This window comes from Portunus trituberculatus, chromosome 34, assembly GCF_017591435.1.
Source record: "Portunus trituberculatus isolate SZX2019 chromosome 34, ASM1759143v1, whole genome shotgun sequence".
Taxonomy (NCBI): domain Eukaryota; kingdom Metazoa; phylum Arthropoda; class Malacostraca; order Decapoda; family Portunidae; genus Portunus; species Portunus trituberculatus.
The window spans coordinates 3,771,817-3,779,316 of record NC_059288.1 but is presented as its reverse complement, the minus strand read 5'-3'; the positions used below and the strand labels follow the sequence as shown (position 1 = coordinate 3,779,316).

Sequence of the window (7,500 nt, the reverse complement as noted above, 5' to 3'; positions counted from 1 at the left end):
CACCAAGCTCTAATTTTATTACGATAACATCCTTGAAAATCACAAAACTTCCCAATAAACCCTTACTCAAAACGAAAAACACCCTTGAAAACACTAAGAATTTACACGAAACCTTAATTTTGCACGAAGAACACCTTTGGATACCTTAAAATGTCACGCCAAACCATAATTCATCACGAGAAACACCCTTGGAAACCCAAACATTGTACGCATCTTCCACTAAAACCCTCCCCGCAGTTACTTGAACCTAATAAAATCTGACAAAAGGACAGAAACATTTGAAAATACGACGAATTTACACACTTCCCTCCCTCACACTCTGACAATGAAAGACACGTTGCTGCAAAATATACTGGGAATCCTGTGGCGTCCCCTCTGTTGGCAATCAAGGAGGGGGAAGAGGGATTTGAATGTACTAGTCAAGGTTGAGGTGACTGAATGTGTCTACGCAGCGGGGGAGTAATACTGTACCCTCGCCAATGTTTTTCTTTGATGCCATCGTAAACTGAGGAAGGCTTACGATGTATCAGGGGTAGCTGGGTTTGCAGTGCCGAGTTCTTGTGAATTTTAACCTCTTCAGTACTGGGATACATTTCTACCTTGAGATTTGTGTACGATTAGATCATTTCGTTGACATTAGGAAGGGTTTATGGAGGTCAGAAGGTTAATGGCCACAGTCTTCACTACTTTAATTCTTTCAATACTAGGACACATTTTTACCTTGAGATTTGTGTACGATTAGATCATTTCGTTGACATTAGGAAGGGTCTATGGAGGTCAGAAGATTAAACAGTCTTCATTATTCTAATCCCTTCAGTATTAGAACACTTTTTTTTACCATGATATTTGTGTACGATTAGGCTATTTTATTGACATTAGTAAGGGTCTATGGAGATTAGAAGATTAATGGCCACAGTCTTCACTATCTTAATCCCACACATAATTTTCTGGAGCTGTATAAAATCACCAAATAATAACCAGAATGAATATGGAAACGCGTCGTGGTACTGAAGGGATTATGTGTTACTGGATTTGTTTTAGTAAAGAATTATTATTGTTTTGTTCTTGTTTTTTTTTCTAGTGAATTAAAAAGGAAGCTGTCTAAATAATAAAGAAAGTAACAAAGAAATAGATACAGGAAATATAAACAGATAAACAAACAAATAAATACCTAAATAAATATGAATACATGAATAAATAATTACATTTTTTTTTCTAGCGAGTTAAGAAGGAAGCCGTCTAAATAATAAAGAAAGAAAGTAAGAAATAGATATAAGAAATACAAACATATAAAGAAACATAAATAAATACGTTAATAAAATATGAATACATGAATATACAATTACAATATATCTTCTAGTGAGTTAAGAAGCCAACTGTCTTAATAATATAGAAAGAAGGAAAGAAATAGACAGAGGTAACATAAACAGATATGAAGAAATAAGTAAATAAATATACAATACATCAATAAATAATTACACCTTTTTCTAGTCAGTTAAAAAGGAAGCCATCTAAATAATAAAGAAAGAAGGAAGAAAAGAAATAGAAAATACAAACAGATAAATAAATATGAATAAATACGAAAATAAATATAGGAATACATGAATAGATAATTACAAAATGCATGAATGAATAAATGAATAAGCGAGGAAAGAAAACCGAATGAGTGAATGAATAAATAAATGGATTGTTTAATATTTCAAGAGGTAGAATGGATGACCTAACAATATATCACCATCGATTAAAGTGTTTTTTCAAGCTAATAATCTATTTTCAAAGGCCACAGGGATGATAAGCGGGGTTTTCAAGAGTGCTTCTCCAGTTAACCTTTTTATTTTTCTTTATTTATACCATGTGGGCTTTTCACGGGAATTTCTGGGCTAAAGGGGATATTTTTTAGTAGAGGGACGCATTTTTATCTTGAATTTCGTGTATGATTAGACGATTTCATTTATAAAGAAGGGTCTATGGAAGTCAGAAGATTAATGGCCGGAGTCTTCACTATTTTAATCTCCACGTAAGTTTTTGAAGCTGTATAGAATCACCAAATACTAAGCAGAATGAGTATGAAAAACGTGTCCTGGTATTGAAAGGGTTAATAATGTAGAAATCTTGTCAATATGCCTCCAGAACCATAAAAAAAATTAATAAATAAAAATTGTGCACGCTTTCTTCCAGCTAATACGGGAATCTCCACGTGAATGATCAACTAAGCCATACCAATAAGATACAAAATAAGTAGATAGAATGATATACGTAAAATACACGAACAGATATAAGTACATGAACATAACTGATAGATGCTTGGAGAGAGAGAGAGAGAGAGAGAGAGAGAGAGAGAGAGAGAGAGAGAGAGAGAGAGAGAGAGAGAGAGAGAGAGAGAGAGAAATAATAATCAGGAATCAATTGCCTCAGAAAAACTAAACAAAAAAGGTGAAAGAAAATGAAAAATGGAAAGAAAAACAAATATTGGCAACTGCGCGGTAGAGAGTGCGGGGTCAAATGAACTTCCGCCACTAGTACATTAATAAACATAAACCAAAAGCTTGCATGAGCGACCGATTTCTTAAAACCCGCGCTCTTTCATGGCTCGTCCCCGCCCCCCGGAAGAATTCAAGGCCACCTGTGTATATATTCAAGCAGAGTAACTGAGAAACTGTTATTGGATCGCCATTACAACACACCAAGACTCGTATCCGGAAACACTTTATTCTCTCAACCATGACTATTTTCAAAGGCCACAGAGATGATTAGCGGGGTTTTCAAGAGTGTTTTTCCCAGTTAATAATGTAGAAATCTTGTCAATCTGCCTCTAGAACTATAAAAACACCCTTAAAAAGCTCGTGTTAATTTAAATATAGCTTCTTGAAATAATGAAAGTGAAGTGCAGAAGTGTTAGAGAATACGACCCATCGACTCTCTCTCTCTCTCTCTCTCTCTCTCTCTCTCTCTCTCTCTCTCTCTCTTAAACACTTGGATTATGTTTGTCCGTGATACAGTTTTAAGCTTCAGTACAATTTCTAAAAAGACACAGTTAATTGTTTTTAAACACAATATTTCAGGGCACACATACTAAGCAACTAAGAAAAGTAAAAAATTAATCTCTCTCTCTCTCTCTCTCTCTCTCTCTCTCTCTCTCTCTCTCTCTCTCTCTCTCACTATTTTCAAAGTTATAAAGATGATTAGACAAATTCTTACGAGTGTTTTTACTGTTAATCTGTCACTGGAACCACAAAAACTTTCCTTAAAAATTCGAGTGATTTCAACTAGAGCCTTTAAAATACATATGAAATTCTGAAATGCTTTGCTCTCTCACCACCACCATTTTCCAAGGCCACAGAGATAATCAGTCGGGTTCTTAATAGTGCTTCTGCAACTAGCAATGTAGAAATCTTGTTAATCTGTCAATGGAATCATATAAATGCCTTTGAAAACCCGTGTGACTTCAACTAGAGCCATCTTAAAGTAGAGGTGAGGCGCCGAGGTGTTTCAGGATACAGGAGTCGGGACTATATTCTGAACCCCGTGCACACTGACCCACTACTGTTAAAGGCTCCAGTTGAAGTGACACAAGGTTTTAAATGGCGTTTCTATGATTATCGCATGATTCTCGTAACAGATTAACCCCTTGAGTATCAGGACGCGTTTTCATATTCATTCTGCTTACTATCTGGTGACTTTATACAGCTTCAGACACTTATGTGGGGGATTAAAATAGTAAAGACTGTGGCCATTAATCTTCTGACCTCCACAGATCCTTCCTAATGTCAATAAAATGATATCGTGCACAAATCTCAAGGTAAAAATGTGTCCCAGTACTGAAGGGATTAAAACAGTGAAGATTGTGGCCATTAGTCTTCTGACCTCCATAGACCCTTCCTAATGTCAATAAAAGGATCTAATCGTACACAAATCTCAAGGTAAAAATGTGTCCCAGTATTGAACGGATTAAAACAGTGAAGATTGTGGCCATTAGTCTTCTGACCTCCATAGACCCTTCCTAATGTCAATAAAATTATCTAATCGTACACAAATCTCAAGGTAAAAATGTGTCCCAGTATTGAACGGATTAAAACAGTGAACATTGTGGCCATTAGTCTTCTGACCTCCATAGACCCTTCCTAATGTCAATAAAATTATCTAATCGTACACAAATCTCAAGGTAAAAATGTGTCCCAGTATTGAACGGATTAAAACAGTGAACATTGTGGCCATTAGTCTTCTGACCTCCATAGACCCTTCCTAATGTCAATAAAAGGATCTAATCGTACACAAATCTCAAGGTAAAAATGTGTCCCAGTATTGAACGGATTAAAACAGTGAAGATTGTGGCCATTAGTCTTCTGACCTCCATAGACCCTTCCTAATGTCAATAAAATTATCTAATCGTACACAAATCTCAAGGTAAAAATGTGTCCCAGTACTAAAGAGGTTAACCAATCCTCTACATTATTAACAGGAGAAACACACGTGAAAATCCGGATAATCATTTCTGTGACCTTGACCAACCAATAAATAATGGTGGTGAGAGAGCGAAACGTTTCTGAATTCGAGCTTTAAACTGACGCGGCGCACGGAAAGGTCTTGGTCTGGGTCTAGGTCTGGGTTTGGGCATAATCTCATTCACGTTTTCTGTTGGACCAAGTTTTCTTTTGATACGTAATTTTTTTTCTTTAGTGTTATTCTCACGGAGTCATATTTTATTCATTCGTGTTCCTATTCAAACGCACACGCTGATTTGACTTCATTATTTTATTATTATTATTTTTTTTTTTTTTTTTATGAATTCACGAATCTATTATTTGATTTCAGCAGCGTTCGTATTGACACATGTACTGATTGGATGGGATTATTTTACTTCCTATTTCTTTTTTTCTTTTCCTTTTTCTCCTTTCTTATTCAATTTGTGACCTACTTGCAAAAACACATGCCCTGGATAGATATACTTGCATTTTTTCCTCCTCTTTCACCCCGTCCTCCTTTTTTCCTACTTATATTCCTCCTTTTTCTCTCCCTCTCCTACTTCTTTTCCCTCAGCATATTCTTTTTTTCATTTTTCATTTCTCGCTCTCCTCCACTTACACATTTCTTTTCTTCCTTCTCTTTCTTTTGCATATTTCTTTTCCTTTCCCTTCTCTTCCTCCTTTTCCTCCTTCTATATAATTTTTCCCTTCCCTCTCACACCCTTCTTTCTTTTTCTCCTCCTTCTCTCCGTTATCCTCCTACATACTTCTTTTCCTCCCCTTTTGTGCCTTTTCCTCATCCTCTTTCTCCCTGCTATCCTTCTACATACTTCTCTTCTTTTTCTTCCTCTTCCTCCTCGCAAGCGGTGGCAGGAATTAGTAATGAGTGAAGCGGTGTGTGCGCAGGATTGCAACTGTCTCAGCTGTCGAGGAAATGTCAACAGAGGGAGGGAATGGAATACTTGATTGGGCTTGCTTGCTTACCATGATGAAGATGACAAGGAGCCACAAAAGCGATGAGAATGTCAAGACGTAAATAATGGTGGATGTTTATGCTTACAAGGACTTTTATTCGTCTTCATTCACGTAAGAAAAGAACTGATGACAAGAAAAGGAAGTGCAGTGCGTTTAGATGTTAAAAAAAAAAAAAAAAAAAAATAGTGTTATCTTGCGTTTCTGGGTTCTGATCCTTTTTATCTTGATTTAAACACGATATAACGTTAATAGAGAGTTGGAAAGGTAGTGCAGATATTGCCTTGTTTCTTTTACTTCTCTATACCAAAACCTTTTCATCCATCTTGATATATTTAAAGAGTATCTTCCGTTTCTGGCTTCTGATCCTTTTCATCTCGATTCAAATACGATATATAACGATGAAAGAGAGTTAGAAAGGTAATGTAAATAATACTTCGTTTCGTTTTTCTTCTCTCAACTAAGTCTTTCCATCCACCTTGATACACGTAAACAGTACCTTGCGTTTCTGGCATCTAAACCTTTTAATCTTGATTCAAATACGAGATAAAACAATGATGGAGAGTTGGAAAAGTAATGTAAGTATTGTTTTCCTTTCTCTCTACTAAATCTCTTCATCCATCTTGACATACCTGCGACATCGAACAATGGCAGGTGTTGAAAGGCTACTGCGACTCTTTGCTTTACTATACAACAGTGACAAAGCGTTGGAAAGGTAGTGTAAATATTGTTCTTCTCTCTACTAAACCCTTTCATCCATTTTCATATGTAGAGATATAACAATGGTACGTGTTGAAAGGACTGTGTTTTTGCTTTTCTATATAACCGTGATAAAGAGTTTGAAAGGTAGTCATATTGTTTTTCTCTCAACTAAACACTTTCATCCATTTTGATATGTAGAGATATAATAACAGCAGTGTTGAAATGTAGTGTCTTTTCTATAGTGTAAAGAGTGTTGTCATAGTGTAAATGTTGCTCTCTCTACCATTTTAACCCCTCCAGTACCATGCCGCGTTTCCTTTTTTCTCGTTATTATTTTCGCGATTTTATACACCTTTAGAAACATGTGTGTGGATTGGAATAGTAAAGAGTCTGGCCATTAATCTTTACACTACCACAGACCCTTCCCAATGCAAATAAAATCATCTAATCATACCCAAAAAACAAGGTATCGAAGGGTTAATATGTAGAGGTATAACGTAGAACAAGGTGCAGTGGAAGATATTTGGGTTTTCAAGGGCGTTTCAATGGTAGAACATACGTGTTGGTAGGACAGTGGGACTCTTGCCTTTCTGTCTCATTATTTTTTATCTTGATTTACGTAAGAAATATCAACGACAAAGATATGGAAATGCAATGCAGCTCAGATCTTACGTTTCCACCTGCAAAGAGTTTTTATTTATTTTTTTTATCTTGATTTCCGTAGAAGGTAACGATGGTAAGATAATAACAAGGAAGGGCAGTGTGTGTGTGGATATTCAGACGTAAATGTTAACCTATCGCTTCCGTCTAGTCTCTCTCTCTCTCTCTCTCTCTCTCTCTCTCTCTCTCTCTCTCTCTCTCTCTCTCTCTCTCTCTCTCTCTCTCTGTGTGTGTGTGTGTGTGTGTGTGTGTGTGTGTGTGTGTGTGTGTGTGTGTGTGTGTGTGTGTGTGTGTGTGTGTGTGTCTGTCTGTGTCTGTCTGTTTGCCTGTATGCTTGCCTGCCTGCCTGTCTCCTCTCTCTCTCTCTCTCTCTCTCTCTCTCTCTCTCTCTCTCTCTCTCTCTCTCTCTCTCTCTCTCTCTCCTGGACATTTTTCCCCTCGCTCTCTTCAAGGTTTTAAGCAGTCTCTCACTCCCTTCACACTTCCCCGCTTCCTGCCTGCCAGCCTGCCTGCATGTCTGTCTATCTGCAGCTCACGTAAACACAGGAATGTTTACTGATCTTTCTTCCCTTAGACTCCATCATTAAAAGGCATTATAGAGGAAGCGTGCCTCCACCAACGCATCCTGTTAACGTGAAGGGCGCCGCACATTTTCTATACACTCAATGAAATAAGACGAACAATACCCGCAGACATTTTAACG

At 37.0% G+C, this 7,500-nt stretch overlaps 1 protein-coding gene across 1 annotated transcript in view; it reads right to left on the bottom strand.

The window, feature by feature from the left end:
* Window positions 1-7,500, bottom strand: part of LOC123512645 (transient receptor potential cation channel subfamily A member 1 homolog) — a 79,933-nt gene that overhangs the window by 36,445 nt on the left and 35,988 nt on the right.